This window comes from Suncus etruscus, chromosome 16, assembly GCF_024139225.1.
Source record: "Suncus etruscus isolate mSunEtr1 chromosome 16, mSunEtr1.pri.cur, whole genome shotgun sequence".
Classification (NCBI taxonomy): Eukaryota; Metazoa; Chordata; class Mammalia; order Eulipotyphla; family Soricidae; genus Suncus; species Suncus etruscus.
The window spans coordinates 59,363,215-59,383,427 of NC_064863.1; positions in this window are offsets into that span (position 1 = coordinate 59,363,215).

The window sequence follows — 20,213 nt, forward strand, 5'->3', positions numbered from 1 at the left end:
CCCCAGCATCCCATATGGTCTTTCAAGCTTTTCAGGAGTGATTTCTGAGCACAGAGCCAAGAGTAACACCTGCATACTGCTGGATGTAACCCAAAAACCAAAAAAAAGAAAGAAAAGAAAATATAGATTGGGCAGTCATAAGATTCAAGGATATGTGAGTAGAAATGAAAAAAATTCAAACAGAAAAACTTGGTAAGCAAAATTAAAAACTGACTGAGAGGCTTCAGAAGAAGAGTAACAGCAGCTGAGGACAGAATCAGTGAGTTGTGAGATGAACTGCAGAAAAGATTCCCCCCCCCCAAAAAAAAAGCAGAAGCTTTAAATGATCTTAAAATAAACAAACACAATGTGGAAATATCCACAAAATTAGTAGCAGGTGACAATAGAACTTTGGGATAAATTCACCAGAAACAACTGAACAATCAATGGCATCACAAAAGCCAAGAAGAAAACTACTATGAAGAAGAAAAAGTTGAAACATCATTTCTCAACAGTTTTCAGTAGTAAAGAGTGCATGCCCAATGCACATCTGATTCACAATGATGAAAAGCAGATTTAGATTAAGAAAATTGATAGCTGAAACATCAAAGAAGTAAATTACACACAAAGAAGTATCTTTAAGACTTACAACATATATAACACAAGTACCCTTTCAGGCTAGAAGGCAGTGGGTAGATATACTGAAAAAAGTTGTAAAATTAATATTTGTAAAGAATACTTTACTGAGCCAGACTTTTATTCAACTTTGAAGGAAGAAAACATAGCTTCTTGGATAAATGCCAGCTCAAAAACTTTACAGACTAAAAATCAATATTAATAAAAGAAATTAAGAAGGAATTATAAGGAGGAATAACCATATAAACATAAAGCAAAGATGGCAAAAGTAACAGCAAAAACTCCATGACAGACATCTCTCTCAATGTCAGTGGACTAAATATATCAATTAGAAACAGAGACACAAAATACATTAAAAATTGACCCAACTCAATGAGAAAATACATACTCAAAGCCAGAGTTTCGAAGATAATCTGTCAAGCTAACAACTCCCTTATAAAGGCTGAGTGGTCATGCTAATGTTATAGACATAGATTTTAAACATTTCTAAAAGATAGAAATGTCCATTTCTTTTTTAAATAATTTAGTGAATCATTAGGATTGAGATTTGGGGTTACAATGTTTGGGCAACAATGGCTTCACCAGTGTCTACATCTCTCCACCAATAAAGCCAATTTCACCCTCTAACCAGACTGCCTTTTAGGCAGGCACATTTTCTTACAATTTTTACCTTTTATGTTTTTATTTTTTAAATAAAATCTTTATTTAAGCACTATGATTACAATCATGATTGTAGTTAGGTTTCAGTCATAAACAGAACACCCCCGTTCACCATGGCAAAATTCCCACCACCAATGCTCCACTCCCTCCTTCCCAACCCATGCCTGTATTCAAGAGAGGCATTCTAGTAATCATGGTATGTATAAATCAAGAATAAATTACACTCATATCATATATATTCATATCACACTCATAATCATACATTGTATATCATAATATAGTATATAATATATACTTATATGTAACATATAATTATATATAATTATGATTGTGATTTCCTCTTAATGTACACATCAAGAAGGTGTAAACATCAATTGATGTATACATTAATTGGTGCATTTAGACCAAATATGATTATATAAATGATTATGAGTGTTATATATCACATATATGTATATAAACATATATATATACCCAAAAATGAACCAGAAAAATATTTAAAACAACTGCTAATAGACATAAAGAAGGGCATCAATAAAAACAACAACTGTCATTCAACATTCTGTCACTTCGTCAGATTATCTAGGCTAAAACTCAACAAGAATGTACTGACTTTGAACAAAGAAATGGAAGAGAATGCTGAGTAGATATTTATAGGGCTCTTCATCCCACTAAAGCTGAATATATTCTCTTCTCAAATGCACATGTACATTATCCAAGATAGGCCACATTCTGGGCCACAAACTATAACTCCATAAATTCAAGAGGATAGAACTTTTGCCATCTAAGATCTCATACCATGATACAATAAAAACACAAGTGAATTAAAAAGAAGCATAGAGCTAACCTTAACACCTAGCAGTTAAATACAGAACATGCCACTTCACCATTTAAGCAATTCACCACTGATCTAAAAGCCTGGGTCAAAGAGGAAAACAAAGAAGAAACCAAGACTCCTGAAAATAAAACTGAGAATAAATTAACAAATGATCCGCATTTGTGGAAGACAGAATGCATTATAAGGAGAAAAAATTTAAGTTTTAAAATGTTAAAAGAAAAACGAACTACATCAATAACTTAATGGCTCAGAGTTAAGATGACCAAGAAAATTAGGTGGATGTAAATAATAAAGCGTAGAGTATGGCAAAAATCAATTTTAAATGAAAGAAAACGGATCTTTGAAAAAATGAGATTAATAAAAATTAGCAAATCTCAAATAAAAAAAATAAAATAAATTTTAAAAACCTGAATCAGATATTAAACAAGGATAGCACAAGAGATGCTACAAACATTTTAAATTATTATTATACATTAATTTGAGAGTATTATGTTACAAATGAGAGAACCTGGAAAAATTGACATATTCTTGGGTTTCTACACCCTCCTATGTTTGAACCAAGATGATATGTAATATCTGAATAGACTCCCAGGAAAGCAGAAATTGAAATGTAAATAAAAATATTTTCCACAAAAATAGATTAGATAGATTTACTATCAAATTCTTTCAAACTTATAAAGAAGACCTACTGCCAATTTTTTCAGATTTTTCCAAAAATTGAAGAAATAGAAACACTCCCAAAGAGTTTCTAAGAAACTAACATCACCCTGATACCAAAAGCAGATATAGATACCACAAAGAAAGAGAATTAAAGGCTGATATATCTGATAAATACTGATGCAAAGATCTCTCAACAATATACTAACAAATAGAATCAACAATTTATCATGAAGGTGTTATACATCATAACTATATCATGACTCATCATGACTATTCATTTGTTTGCAATGATGAATGCAACAAAATTGAACATGTGCAAGTTAATCAATATAACATACCATATCAATAGAAATATGAATTGACAATGAGGCAAGAAACTTGTATCAAGGACATCTACATATAAATGAATAGAGAGCTCCATATTTACATATGGCATACTACTATTTTAGAAAATCCTGTAAATGCTAAAACATTTCTATAAATAATAGATGTAAGAAAGTGGAAGGCTACAAAGTTAATATGATAAAATCCCTGTCTTTTCTATATACAAATAATGAGAGAAAAGAAAGGGATATTAAAAGAATGAATTCCTTTCTCAATTGTGCCTCAAAAAATCAAGTACTTCAGACTCAGCTAAAGAGGTGAAAGACTTAATAAAAGAAAACTAGAAAAATAATGCTTCAAGAAATAAAAGAAGATACAGGGAAATGAAAACAAATCCCTGCTCCTGGTTTGGAACAACACTCCTGAAATTCATATAAAGAAATAAATCTACCTGAAGAGCTAAAGAAATTCTTGAGGAAAGGAAGATGAGAGGCATCACTTTCCCCAACTTTAAACTATAATATAAAGAAACAGTAATTAAAACACCCTGGTATTTGTTTAAAGAGAAACAGTAAGATGAGGGAAATAGACTCGAATATCCTGAGACTTTCAGGATTATTAGAAACAATTCTTGGTGAGGAGCAAAATATATCAAGTGGAGCTAGGAAAGCCTCTTCAACAAGTGGTCTAAGTAAAACTGTTAAACTGTTAAGGTATATGCAAAAAAGAGGTCTCAGACCTCTTCTTAAATGGAACACAGAAAGAATCAAAGATTAAAGATCTTGATATCAAACCTGAAATCATAAGTTATAAGGCCCTCTGCACTTCTATGTTCAGTGCAGCAATATTCACAATAGCCAGAATCTGGAAACAACCCAAGTGCCTGCGAATAGATGAGTAGCTAAAGAAATGGTGGCACATCTACACAATGGAATATTAGATGGCTGTAGGAATTCTGAAATCATGAAATTTGCCTACACAAGAATGCTCATGAAGGTTATTATTAAGGTTAATGAGACAGAGGGAGAGAAATAGACATAAAATGGCCTCACTCATTTGTGGGCTATGACAAGATTCAGCACCTAGTCAAAATAAAAACTCTCAATAAGATAAGAATTGAAAAAATTTTCTTCATTATAGCCAAAGCCATTTACCACAACCCCACAGTAAACATAATATTGAATGAACAAAATCTATTATCATTTTCTCTAAGATATCTTATATATCTTATATATATACATATATATATCAGAAATAAAATAAGACACCAGAAGATGGAAATACATCCTCTACATTTGAATCCTCTGGATTTGAAGGATTAACATGATGAGATGACTTATATGTTAAAATGTTATTAGTTTCCAAAACATCATACAATAATATCATACAAAAATACCAAAATATCATACAGTTTTAATACGATACCTATTAGTATATCCATGACATTTTAAATATATATTGACAGGGGCCTGAGAGGTGGCACTAGAGGTAAGGTGTCTGCCTTGCAAGCGCTAGCCAAGGAAGGACCACGGTTCAAGCCCCCGGTGTCCCATATGGTCCCCCCAGCCAGAGGCAATCTCTGAGCGCTTAGCCAAGAATAACCCCTGAGCATCAAACGGGTGTGGACAAAAAAAAAATATATTGACAAAATATTTTTGAATTTTATACAGAATAATCAAACTTCATTAATTCCTAAAAAAAAATTCTTCGGAAACAAAAGATGGAAGATTGCTTTCAACTTTAAGCTGTAATACAAAGAATTATCCAAACATAAAATGGAATATCAGGTATATCATCAGATCAATGGGAATGACTTCAATATTGTGAGACAAGCCCTCAGATATATGATCAAGTAAATATTTATAAAGGACAAAGCAATATGAACTGGAGACAGAAAAAAAAACCTCTTCAATAAATGATGCTGCAAAAAACCCTGATAAATTATGTGAAAAAGACTCAAACCTCTTCTTTTTAATGCTGTAAAAAATGGATTAAAGACCTTGATATCAGGCCTGAATCCTTAAGGTATATAGAGAAAAACAGGAGAACTCTACATGACACTGAAGCATATATCTTCAAGGACAAAATATCACTTTTCAAGCAAATAGAAGTAAAGGTAAACAAATAATTATATATTAACCCAAGAAAATGCTTCAACTTAGAGATCAGGATGCAAAGACTGCCCACAGATGGGGAAAAACTATTCTAACAATTCCATCTGATACTATGTTAATATCTAAGATATGTAAGGCAGTGATAGACCTTAACACAGAAAAGACATCCAGCCCATCAAAATTGGGGAAAAGAGAAAAGCTGGAACTTCCTTAAGGGGGAAATAATTACGGCCATTATCTAAATGAAAAAAATCATCTTCATCTTAATCATCAGACACATTCACTCAATAAAATGAACAAACAACAGTAGAACTTTGGAATAAAGTCAATATAAACAACTTAAGAGTCATTGTATTCCAAGAGACTCAGGGAAAAAATCTGAAGAATCAATAGTCAAGGACAACACTGCTGAGAAATTTTCAGAACTAAAATGAGCATGCAACCACATCCTGAATGCCTGAAGGGATCAGCTAAAAAAAAAGGTCCAAAGTAAAGTACCCAAAGGCACATCCGAGTCCCAGTGATGAAACCAACAGAAAGAGATGGAGTAATGAAAGCAGGAGATCAAAAAAGAGAATATACATACAAAAATGCATACAAATGCATACAAAATACATACAACAATTTTTTTTGGTTTTTGGGTCACACTCGGCAGTGCTCAGGGATTACTCCTAGCTCTGTGCTCAGAAATCACTGCTGGCAGGCTCAGGGGACCATATGGGATTCGAACCAATGACCTTCTGCATGAAAGGCAAACGCCTTAACTCCATGCTATCTCTCTGGTCCCACATACAACATTTTTTACAGCAAATTTATTACAAGAAAACTTTAAGACCAAAGGTAGTAGGATATAGTAAACAAACAAACAAACAGAAAACTATACAAATTAATGCTTTGCCAAGAATACACACCCAAACAGACTTCCATTCAGGTTTGAAGGAATAATACACAGCTTCAGAGATAAACATCTGCTCAGAAACTTTACAAACTGAAAACCATCCTTAAAGAGTAAATGATGGGTCTAGTGTAAGACAAGGCAGCCCCTCAAAAAATGGCACTTAATCCCATGACAATCTCCCTCAACAACAGTGGAATAAATAAACCAGTTAAGTGACACATAGTGTCAAAATGAATCAAAAAATTAAATCCATTTCTCTCTGGTTTTGGTATCAGGTTGATATTAACTTCATAAAAACTGTTTGGGAGTGTTTCTATTTCTTCAATTTCCTGAAAGAGCTGAAAAAGATTGGTAGTAGTTCCTCTTAAAAGGTTTCAAAGAACTTGTTAGTGAATCCATTCAGGCCTCAGTTTTTGTTTTTGGGAAGACATTTGATTACCATTTTAATTTCCTCAATAGTGATGGATCTGCTTAGATGTGCTACATCATACTGGTTTAATCTTGGAAGATGACAAGATTTCAAGAATTTTTCTGTTTCTTCTAGGTTCTCATAAATTGTGGCATTAAGTTTCTTAAAGTATTCTCTGATTACCCTTTAAATCACTGTATTACATGTAGAGATCTCCTTTTTATATCTAATCCAGTTTATTAAGTTTATGTCTCTCTTTTTCTTTGTGAGTTTGCTAGTGCTTTATCAATCTTGTTCTTTTTTTTTAAAGAACCAATTTTTGCATCCATTGATCTTCAGATTGATTTTGGATTGCAACTTCATTAACTTCTCCTCTAAGCTTTGTTATTTCATTCTAACCCCATCAAAAAATGGGGATAAAAAATGAGCAGATGGGGCTGGAGAGATAGTATGAAGGTAGGGCATTTGCCTTGCATGTAGAAGGATGGTGTTCTGAGTCCCAGCATCCCATATGGTCTCCCAAGCCTGCCAAGAGCTATTTCTGAGCGTAGAGACAGGAGTAACCCTTTAATGCTGCTGGGTGTGACCAAAAAAAGAAAGAAGTGGACAGACACATTCTCGAAGAGAAAATAAAAATGGTGAAAAGATACATAAAAAATGGTCCTCATCACTAATCATCAGGGAGATGCAAATCAAAACAACAATGTGGTACCATCTCATACCACAAGACTGGCACACATCACAAAAAAAAGATCAATAAGAGCTGGTGAGGATGTGGAGAGAAAGGAACTCTTATTCACTGCTGGTAGGAATGCCTTCTAGTCCAGCCTTTATGGAAAACAATGAGGAGGTTCCTAAGAAAAGACGGAAATTGTGCTCCAATATGACCCAGCTGTACCACTCCTATGAATATGCCCTAGGAACATAATAAAACTATTAAAAATACCTCCTGCACACCTATATCCACTGCAAAACTACTTACAATAGCCAGAATCTGCAAAAAAAAAAAAACCAGAGCAACCATCAGGAGAGATGAAGTCATGAAATTTTCATACACATGCATGAATATGGAAACTATTATGCTGAGTGAAATAAGTCAGAGGGAGAGTGAAAGAGCTATAATAGTCTCATGCTTTTATAGATGGTTCTTAAGAAACATAAAAGATGTTATTTTAATAATACCTAGAGACAAGAGAGAGGAGGGCTGAAAGGACAAGCTCATGTTATGAAGCTTACCATAAGGAGTGGTGAGTACCTTTAGAGAAATAACTACACTAACAACTATCATAACAATGTTAATGAGTGAGAGAAATAGAATGCCTCTCAAATATAGACACAGGGTAGGGAAGGAGGCAGATGGGAAACATTGTTGGGAATGTTGCACTGGTGAAAGGGGTTTTTCTTTTTATGACAGAAACCTAACTACAAACATGTTTGTAATCATGGTTCTTAAATAAAGATTATTTAAAAAAAACTGAACTCGCTTTTTTTGTGCCTGTCAGAAACACAGCTGACTAGTCTAAGCAAACATATACTCGAAATCAAGATTGTAAGACACCATTGAAGAAAATACTCCCTTAAAAATGTTGAAGTGGCCATAGTAAAATTAGGTGACACAAACCTTAGGCTCATATACATTATAATGAAGAGAGATAGACATATTTTAATAATTGATGAATATTTATACTGGAAAAATTCACACTCCTAAACATATACACAGAATGAGGGACAAGCAAAAATTTTTTTTTTTTTTGGTTTTTGGGCCACACCCGGTAACGCTCAGGGGTTACTCCTGGCTATGCGCTCAGAAGTTGCTCCTGGCTTGGGGGACCATATGGGACACCGGGGGATGGAACCGCGGTCCGTCCAAGGCTAGCGCAGCAAGGCAGGCACCTTACCTTTAGCGCCACCGCCCGGCCCCTGACAAGCAAAATATTTAAAACAATCACTGATATATATATATATTTATATATATATATTTATATATATATATATATATATATATATTTGTTTTTTGGGGGGGCACACCCATTTGATGCTCAGGGGTTACTCCTGGCTAAGCGCTCAAAAATTGCCCCGGCTTTCTGATATATTTTAAGTAAGATATCAATAGCAACACGATCGTAGTGGGAGACTTCAACACATCCCTGTCACTACTTGATAAGTAAACCACACTTAAATTTAACAAAGATATGTCATTTTGATGGAACAAATAAAATAGATTGACATAGCAGACGTATATAGGGCATCCCATCCCTAGAAATCCAATACAAATTATTCTCCAATAGACATGGAATATTCTCCATGATAGGCTATATGTTGGGCCATGAAGCATTCCTCTGTAAAATCAAGAGTACAGAAATTGTATCAACTATCTTTCTTATATCATGATACACTAAAATCAGAAGTGAATTATAAACATAAATGGTGACATAATTTTAATAAATGGTAATTAACCAGCTCACCACTTAGCCTCCAGAGGATCAAAGATTAAAACAAAAACACCCAGAAAACAATCCAAAAATTAGATGAAAGCAAGTGTTGTTTCTTTAAAAAAAATAAATGATTGATAGACTTAATGAACAGACCTATCACACTTGAGGAAATTGAAATGGTAATCAAAAGGCTTTCTGAAAACAAAAGTCTGGGCCCAGATGGAGTCACGATTGCATCTTTCACACCTTTAAAGAAGACCTATTGCCAATATTTTCAGTATCTTCCAGGAAATTGATAAATAGAAACACTCTCAAATTGTATTTATGAAACTAACATCACCCTGCTAAGAAAGAAGACATTGATTTTATAAAAAATATAATTACTGACCAATATTCTTGATGAATACAGATATAAATATCCTCAACAAAATGCTAGAAAAAATCCAATAATTTTTCAAAAAGACATATACTATGACCAAGTAGAATTCATTTCTGAGATGCAAGGAAGTTTAACATTAAAGTCAATCAAGTCAATGTTATACACCATATCAACAAAAGTTCAAATAAAAGTCATATAATCATATCAATTGATGAACTAAAATATTTTAAAATGTACAGCACCAGTTCACCAGATGGGAATTGAAGAACTTTTCCTCAATATTTTAAAGCTACCTATCATAAGCCAGTGGAAAAAAGTATACTCAATGATGTACAATAATGGTCTCTACTGTAAGTTTGGCACAAAAAAAGATTGCATCATCTCACCACTTCTATTCAATGTAGTACTGGATGGACTTGACATAGCAATTAGGCAATAAAAAGATATCAAATTTATCCAGAGAGTTAAGGAAGAAATCAAGGCCATGCACTTTGAAGATAACATGGTTCAATATCTAGAAAATATTAAATACTCTACTAAAGGGCTTGAATAAACAATAAATTGTATAGTAAATGGGCAGGCTACACCATTAATTTTCAAAAACCAATGATTTTTATGTACAAATAAAGTGAAGAATGATATTAAAAGAAAAAATCCTATTCATAATTGTACCTCTGAAAGTCAAGGGCCTGAATACAATTTAACTTAAAAGATTTAAAGGTCTATACAAAGAAAATTACAAAACACTGCTTTAAGAATTAAAAGAGGACACAAGAAAATGGAAACATAGACCATTAAAAAAGCAATACTTCCCAAATCATTGTACAGATTTAATGCAGTACTGCTAAGAATACACATTACATTTATAAAAGAAATGGATCAAACACTTCTGAATTTATCTGAAACAATAAATGCTGATAAGTAGCTAAAGTAATCAAAAAGAAAAATATGATTGGAGACATCACTTTCTCCAACATTGTACTATAAAGCAATACTCATTAAAACAATATGGCAGTGGAATAAAGATGAATCCCAGAGCAATGAAATAGACTTTAATATTCAGAGACTGACACCAGGTATACAATAAATTAATTTTTAAAAGGGACTAGAAGTACAAATTGGAGCAGGAAAGCTCAATAAGTAGTGTGGAAAAACTGTGGGATCAACTACATGCAAAAAAATTGAATTGAACTCAGACCTCTCTTTAACACCATGAGAAACTTCAATTCAAGATAGATTAAAGACTTTGATACCAAGCCTGAAACCATATGTTATATAGAAGAAAATGTAGATATAACATTCCACAACATTGAGACTAAAGACATCTATAGCAAGGAAAAAATACTGTCAAAGCAAGTGGAAGCCAAAATAAAAATATGAAACTACAACTAAACTGAGAGGCTTCTGCACTTCAAAGGAAACCAATTAGGATGCAAAGACCCACAAAATGGGAGAAACAATTTATCCAATCCCCATTTGATCAGAGGTTAATATCTTATATGTACAAGCTACTAACAGAAATTATCAAGAAAAAATAACGTTCAACCCCAAACAAAAATGGGGACAATAAATGAATAAACATTTTCTCAAAAAGATATGCAGATATACAAAAGGCACATGAAAAAAATTATCCTCTTCACTAATCAGGAAGATACAAATAAAACAGCAATGAGGCAATATCTCACACCACAAAGACTGGCACACATCAAAAAGAACAAGAACAAACAGTGCTGGCATGGATGGAGAGAAAGGAACACTCAAACACTGCTGGTGGGAATGCCATCTAGTTTAGCTTTTTTGGAAAATAATAAGGTTATTCCTCAAAAAACTGAAAATTAAGCTTATGATTATGAATTATAAATTTAATAAATTATGAAAATTAATTATGATCACACAATCACTCCTAGGAACATACTATAATAATACACAAACACAAAAAATATAGTGTGCATTATGCACTATTATGTTAATTGAAGTACTATTTATAATAGCCAGAATCAACCAAGGTCCTGACATCAGATGATTGGCTAAAGAAATAGTGGTATATCTATGCCAAGGTATACTATGCAGCCTTTGGGGAAACTGAAGTCAGTAAATTTGCTTAAACATGATGGGCATGAAGATTATTATGATGAGTAAAATGAATTAGAGGAAGATAAATTAAGATAGAATAGCTCACTCAACTCTGATATATGTGAAAAAACAAAGATAGTAAGGTAACAATATCCACATACAATAAAGATAAGGATCAGGACCAATCCATGGTAGAAGATTGCCACAAAGAGTGATGAGTCCAGTTATATTAGAAAAGTGTCTATTATTGCATTTTCTTCTGCCAATCCTCTCAGACTATCATTCTGTAACTGAACTTATTTGTGTTTTTGGATGTCTTTATATACAAAAATAGAGATCCTGTCCAAATACATCTGGATAAACCGTTCAACTTAAATGTCTTAAAAGTGCTCACATTTCTAGAGCAAATATTCTGATTATATTTATAAAGAAAAACATTAATTTATTTTGTTCATTTTTTTTTTACTGTTTGGTAAACTGTGCTCAGTACTTTTCTCTGCCTGGTACTCATAGATTGCTCCTGCATATGCCCAGGGGACCACAGATTGGGCCATGGTTTGCAGGCAGATTTGCTGCATTATTCACAGTACAATCTTTCCATTTTTCATTTTGTTTTCATCAATATTTATTTTTTCTATGGAATTATCCATGGCTCTCTAATTCAAAGCAAGACTATTTGGCCTATCTGATGGCTTAGCTCTCTGATCATCCGAAAGCAAAAATGTAAATTCTATATAGGCATATTTAATTGGCAGATGAGCCTGAATTCATGTTCATTTAGAATTCTGAAGAAGGTTATTATGTAATATGACTATTTCTAGTATCACAAACTCTACAAAGTTATAAATCGTTATTATAGGGCCTATTTTGTTCTAGAGAAGTTTAACATTTAAAGCAAAAAATCAAAGAAATAATTTATTTCTAACAAAAACAAATAAGAAATATGTGAACACGTAGAACTATACTACAAACTGAGTCCAGCCTTTTTCAATATTTCAATAATGAAGTATTCTCTTGAAAACATTTAAATAATTTTAATGATAAGATTAAATTATGTAACAGGCAGTGATTTGTGTCCATTGGACTAATTTTATTTCTTTTTGTTTTAACTAAATTAATTCTATTAATTTTTATTAGTGAATATTTTTTCAAGATTAAATTTTTTTCAATATTTTAATAGTGAATATAAAGGTTTGTAGATCCCACTTTTTTATTTTTGTGCAAATTATTGAGCATATATAGCAATATGGATATGAATGTGGATATTTCTTTTTTAATTTTTTATGAAAATGACCATAATTTCAAACTTATGATAATTACATTTTTGTTTTTGTTTTTGTTTGTTTGTTTTTTAGCCACACCTGGTACGCTTAGGAGTTACTCCTGGCTATGTGTTCAAAAATCGCTCCTGGCTTGGAAGACCATATGGGGATCTAATAGAGGTCCGTCCTGGGTCAGCCGCGTGCAAGTCAAATGCACTACCACTGCACTATCATTCTGGCCCCATATAGTTGAATTGTGTGTGTGTATGTGTGTGTGTGTGTGTGTGTATTTGGTCACACCCAGTGATTCTCAGGGGTGTCATGTGTGTGTGTGTGTGTGTGTGTGTGTGTGTGTGTGTGTGTGTGTGTGTGTGTGTGTTACTCCTGTCTCTGTACTCGGAAATCGCTCCTGGCTTGGGGACCATATGGGACTCCAGGGGACGGAACCGTGGTCCATTCTAGGTTAGTGTACTCAAGGCAAAAAGCCCTACTGCTTGTGCCTCCACTCCTGCCCCGTGAGTTTTATGCATATAAAATTTGAACACAAATATCTACCTGTGTCAACTTCTATCACCAGTATTCCCATCGTCCCCACCTTCCCACCTCCAGCCCTTGGTCGTTGCAGGTGAGATCTCATGTTGAGTTTGATATGTATTTATATATTTCGACCCTGACTCATAACCAATATAACCGAGGCCCTTAATCTTGTTTCCCTATATTTTCCCTTTTCTCATCTCCATATTTCCCACATTTATTTATTTCCTTATCTGCCATTTACATTCCTAATCTCTGGGTTTAAGGAATATCTAGAAATTCTCCTTTGACTACATTACATTTAGACTACATTACATTACATTAGGATTGTGGATATTTTGATTGATAATTTGAATCATATGACTGGGGATAACCTCTTTATACAAACACAATAAAATAAAAACAATCTGTAAAGAGAATGTCTAAATAAAACTTTCACAACAATTTTCATTTAAATAAGAGTTTCCCTTTTAATTTTACTGGACCATTTATTCTAAGTTTATTGTTACCATAAAATAATAATATGTAGATTAACAATTCTGTTTCATGTCCTAATTAATTATATTAAAATGGTACTAGTCTCTAAGTTTTAATCAAAGTATTTTTTGAATTTTATCAGTATATCATCAGTATATTAATTGAATATGTACTTATGCTATTGTTATATAAATATTTTAGATAAGCTTTAATCTTATCTGTAGAATAAATTATCAGAAAAATATATTTGCATTCGATCATATTCCATGGGAAGATACATGATAGTTCTTTTTCCTCTTGACCATTTCTTTTAAAGCAAAGGCCAACTCTAAAATTTTAATACATATTTCTTTATCACATCTCAAGTTGTGAATGTATCTCACTTCATCAAATGATGCTGACTCAGTAAACTTAAAAAGGGAATTTAAGAATGGCTTGTTAATATACTGGTCAGTTTTATGCTTTAATTAAAAAAAATGTATGCTACCAATACAGGGTCGAATAAACTAAATGGAAATTAAGCTTAGAAAATGAGAAACTTAATAAGTTAATAACTTAATAAGTTAATAATACAGTGATTTAATGATAGAATCGATACAACTAATTTAATGTACTCAAATTTCAAGCTTCAACTAAATTAAATTTCCTTTGCATGTAAAGAAAAAATCTATTTGTGATAGTAAAAATAAAAAAGATAGTAAATTTGGAAAACTTAAGCTTTGGATATATTAAAGGCAATTTTTGTATATTGCTGTAATTAAAGTACAATTAACTAATATATATTTAGTATCTAAAAATCTAATCAATATATACTTATTTGATATAAACTGATATTTATCATTCTGTTTTTTCTGGAATTATGTTTTCTACTTCATAATTTGTCAGAGTGTGATAGTGTGTAGCACTAAATGCAATCTATTTTTAAAAATTCAGCAAAAATTATTTGTTTCACATATCTTCATTTTTACTGTCATATTTCTCAGTAATTAGATACAAATAATAAAAATGTAAAATACATCATAATGTAAATGAAAATATGTGCTTTATCATGATTATAAAGAGAAAATATCAGAATAGTCACGCATTTTAACTAGTGACATTCAATATTATATGAATGTAAAATTGAACATTCATGATATTTTCTGATTTAGAATTTTAAATATTTAAACATATTTCATTATACTTTAAGTTATCTTACATTTATACATAGCAGAAAAGACCCCTAATTTAGACCAAAGATACTGAGTTCCATATTACTTAATAAATACATGATTACTTAGTTTCTTCACAAAAAAGAATATCTGTGAAGAGATATGTGTTTCTAAAGATAAAAAAATCTATATACTAAAGAATTTACATTGACCACCCATCTATGAATTCATTTTAACAAAAAATTTATTAAAATGCAATAGTGTAATTATAGTGAATTTTGTTAGGAAATAACTTATTTATATCTTTATTGATTATTGTACAAACTATTCTATTCTGCTGATATGATTAGTTATATAAATCCTTTAGACACAGGAATATATGGACAACAAATATATCAATATTGGACAGTGAGAGAAGAGGTGTCAAGAATAGGGCATTTATGTGTAAAAATTCATCTTAAATTTATCTTAATTAGACAGTGCATATGTTGTATAGAATTGGGAGGTTATTTAAAATTCTTAAGGTACATAAATTGAAAATAAAGATAAGATTCAAAGACAAAATTATCTCTGAAGCTCATGTGAGACAATGCATTAGAAATTCCTCTATATAAAGTTTCTTAAAGTAAATTTATCATTATAATTAAATAATATAAAAGAGGAAGAACTTAACCTGGTATATGGCTTCACAGAAGGCAAACACCTTATCTGAAATATTATTCCAACTCAATTTCAGTTTTGACTTTTTTTGGCAGTACTTGGACTATTTTAGAAGTACACAGTGACATTCTTGGAACTGTGTGAAACAACACTTCTAGAACAACTATTAACTTGGTTCTCAGGGAAATGCATACATTATTCAGAGGTATGATCATTTAGAATTATGTATATGCCTGCTTTGGTCTCTAGTCTTTTAAAGTTCATCCAAATCAAGAACAACAGTTTCTAAATGCAAAATGCCTATAAACCACACACACACACACACACACACAGACACACACACACACACACACACACACACACACCCCTGTGTGACTACAAAGTCAATAAAAAGAAATGTTTTTGTCTTTAAAGGAAATCAGTCATACTTTTTCTTTATGAGTTAAATCATCATGTCTCTGGTAACTGTACTATGATCCATACTGGTTTCTCATATAAATGTGGTAGTTATCAGTAGATTTGAGCAATGACAGATTTTATGGAAAAAAAAACATCAAGGAGCTCAACCTAATTATAATACCAAGATCTTTCTAGAAGATTATTTCTATTTACTAATGCCATGGCAAGAACTGTATTTCCAAAATCAAGTAAAACTTACTATTTCCAGAGCTTTGATATTAGAGGTATTTGGTAAGATCTCTCTCTGGCACTAGATTTGATTAGGCCTGAGATGCAAACAAATGTACAAGCTTATGGGTGGGTAGGGCACCTGTTGACACTTTTTGAGCAGGCAGTGTGATCACTTCAGTATTACTTAGTTATTTCTATCTTAATGAAGGTCTGTGCAAACACTAGTAATGTAAAGATTAGACTAGATTCTCATTCACAAAACTATAGCCACAGGACAGAATGGTGGCAGAGTGGCAATTTGAGTTTTTTATTTTTCTACTTTTTCTAAAAATATGCTTTGTCTTCACACATTTAGTTAAATAAAAATCGTAAGTATTGTGAAATAAGCTGATGTAGAGTTTTTAGCTACTATAGTTATTATGTTAGCTGAGAATTTTTCCCTATATATCTATGAAATATGAATTGGTATGAATAAAAGACAACAAAGACTGATATTTCTATAGTATAATAATAATGTCATGTAAACTACATAGTCTGAAATAACTTTCAGAATAGAACGTTAAAGTTAAAGAAATTGTTTAGATGATTTTCTTCCCTTTGAGTGCTAGCTATGGCATAATATACCCTTCATAATATTATTTCAAAGTATTATAACCAGTATTGAATATTTTCTCAATATTTTCTTTACCTTACACATTGGCACATGTATTGACACATCATGGCAACTATTGTCACATAAAGTGATAAAAATATATTTTATCAAGAAGTGAACATAGGTATCATGATTTAAATTGTGTACTCATGACCAATTTATACTGCAAATAGGATCTCAAGAAGTGATAGTGTCAAGAAGTGACATCACTTTGAAACATGGTAATTAAAATATAATAAATCAGAAAAAATCATTCTAGAGTAGATTAGCCTGTTAAGAGACAAGTGAGACAGACATTAGATCATATACCTGCAAAGCAAGAAATCTAAAGGATGGTCAATAAATTTTAGAAACTTTGAAGAAAAACACACAAAAAGGTGAGGACTGACTCTATGGAGGGACAATAAGAAAACACATTTTTTTCTTCCTGTAGTTACCAGATCTACAGCCTTAGGACATCCCGAAGAAATGAATGCAATAAAATATACAGTATATGATTGCTAAATCAGTTTATTTTGCATACAAAGTTAATATTTCTACATTACTAGTAACAGATAAAAGTAAGAAAAGGTGAAAAACTAAGAAAATGTGGAAAAGGCCCCACAAATACAATGTCTTATGGGTAACATTAATCAATTACTCATCTCCCATGTGTTACATTCATATAAACACATTTTATAAATAACTTCCTTTCTTTAGTATATTTAGGTTGTATTTATGATTCTAATTATTATAAAATTACTGAAACAATAAAATAGTAATATATTCAATTTTTAAATCATGCTTATATGAGTACTTTGGAATTTATCAATGAATTATAATAAAATGTTGTTAGATGAGCAAAAGATTTTCAAGGAGGAAAATTTATCATCGTTCAGAATAAAGGAAATTTCCAGTCCATCCTGTAAATAAAAGAAAAAAATTATTAAAACTAATATACATATTAAGACCTTACAAATGTTATTTTTTTAGATATAACTAAAACATACTTCTAGTGATAGACCTTATGTTTACAGTTGCTATCTGTTACCCTCTTCATTGTCTGACACAGATTTTATTATATTTCTGTCTATAAACCTTAGGTTTTGTACATCTACATCTCTTAGGTACATGTGCTGAGCAAAAGCTAAATAGTGGAAAATGTCACTTTGTTAGTTTATCATGAGAATCTACTGATCAGACTTTTCAGACATTATTGGTCATTTTTTTTGGTGTTTTCCACTTCCCTTCAATGACTTGTTTTTGCTATTCTTTCTAACTTTACAAAATATGCAAAAGAATGTTATGCCCTGTTTAATTTTGAAAAGTCACATATTCCAGATGTATGAAGTGTCCTCCAAATGCAATAGTCTTTTTCTTCAAAATGTCTTAGTTACATTTAGAATTATTTTGATCATATGACAAAATATGATAAAGTTTGAAAACTACAAAAATTTCAAATTTTCAAAAATTGTTGTATACTACTTGCAGGATCAGGCTCTCAATTGATACTACCTAATCTATTAGTTAAGTTTTCAATTATCATTCTAATTGTTTTGGAAGTTTCCCAATGGATTTTATTTATTGTCTATGCCAACTCTCTATAACTAATTGTCATATGACTAACTAGTATATCTGATTCGTCATTATTTGTATGATGTTATTCTAATATATTATATACACATGTTAAGACTAGATAACACGCAGTGGAAGGAAAGCACTCTGATTTGAGATCAGATACATGCCAAGTTTCTGATGACAATGTGGTTGACAAATATAATTTCTTTTGAAATGTAGATTTTGGATGTATTCATTTTTCTAAAACAATAAACTAACCATGAATTATTGTACCTATTATTGGTTCTTTTTAAATTGAAAGAACCTAAAATTCTATGTCTTAACTTCTATAATATATCCAGGAGTTATAACACATTTTGGAATCTCTGACATCTAATAATGTTGCATCAGTGTTGGAAACTTCTTGTTTGCTTGTTTATTTGTTTTTATTTTGGGGCAACACTTGGAGGCTCTCAGGAGTTACTTCTGAATTTGTGTTCAAAATGCTCCTGGCAGGCTTGGTATACTATATGTGATTCCTGGGACTGAACCCGGGTATACCACCTGCAAAGAAAAGGACCTCCCCCTGTTCTATTGCTCTGGCTCCAGAATATTGGAAAACTCTTTAAATGAATTTTTGTCTTCTCTTTTTCTTCTTGTCTATTTTTCTTTTGTGACTTCTCAAGTGTCTTTAGTTGGTTAAACTCTGCAAGTTATTTCCCTTGTCTTTTATATGCAAATGGTATCCACTTTAAAATTATCTTAGCTAATTATCTTTAGTATTATTTACTTAATGAAGGAATACATTTTCACAGCACAACTCTTTCAGGACAAAATAATAATGGTGAGGAATCATGCCCAAAACACTGAACAGGGCTGAAACTTTGTAGCACATTAAAGGTCCTGTCTTGCATGATCTCCGGAGAATCTACAGTAGTGATTCCTAAGTGTAGAGTCAAGAATGCACCTGATACACCACCAGGTTTTACCCAACATCACAAACCAGCCAATGTATAATTACCTGTCACTTTTAATTGCTAAATTAATTTCAACATAATGATCCTGCTTACTTGTTATTTTTCATTTTGTCTTCCCTCTGTGTGATAGCTAACATTTTCTTGTATAGTAGCATTGAAATTCAAATAATACTGATATATATATATATATATATATATATATATATATCAGTACTTGATCAAATAAATCAGCTGTCTGTTAATCCCCAGGAAGTTTAAAAAAGAGCATGCAAAATGAAAGAAATACTTTGGAATGAATCTTTCAACTGTGAATTACAGGTCAATCTTATATTTACTTTCAAAAATAATGTTTTATTGCATAGTGAAAAATTTTACATGGATTTTGAACATTGCATTTTGAGATAGATAATAGTAACTTACTAAACTGATAGTTACCTAATATTATTTATGAGGTTAGAATGATGATTAATTTTATAACTATTAAAGTTAAAGCACAAAAACTACTAGGCATGATCCATCATTAAGGTTTATATTAAAAATTAACATTCTGTTCAAATAGGGCTAGTTGTCAATTCATTTAAATTTTAAAATTGTTTACATAGTTTTTGTTCAACTACTCTGATTATAATTATGAAGAAATACATGTATTTACTTATTTTGCTTATTTTGTTTGCTGTTTGTGGATCACACTGGGTTTTCCTTAAGGCTTTCTCCTGACTCTGTATTCAAGGACTGCTTCTTGCTACACCTAGAAGACAATAGTTTGTGCCAGGAATTGAAATGCATTTAATTTTTGGCTGTTTTATCAACAGAAAAAGCTCTCCTTATTTTATTTTTATAGACCACATGCAATGTGAATCTAGAAACATGACTTTTTTCTATAATCAATGTACACTCATACTAAGATAGAAAAAATCATATAAAGTGCT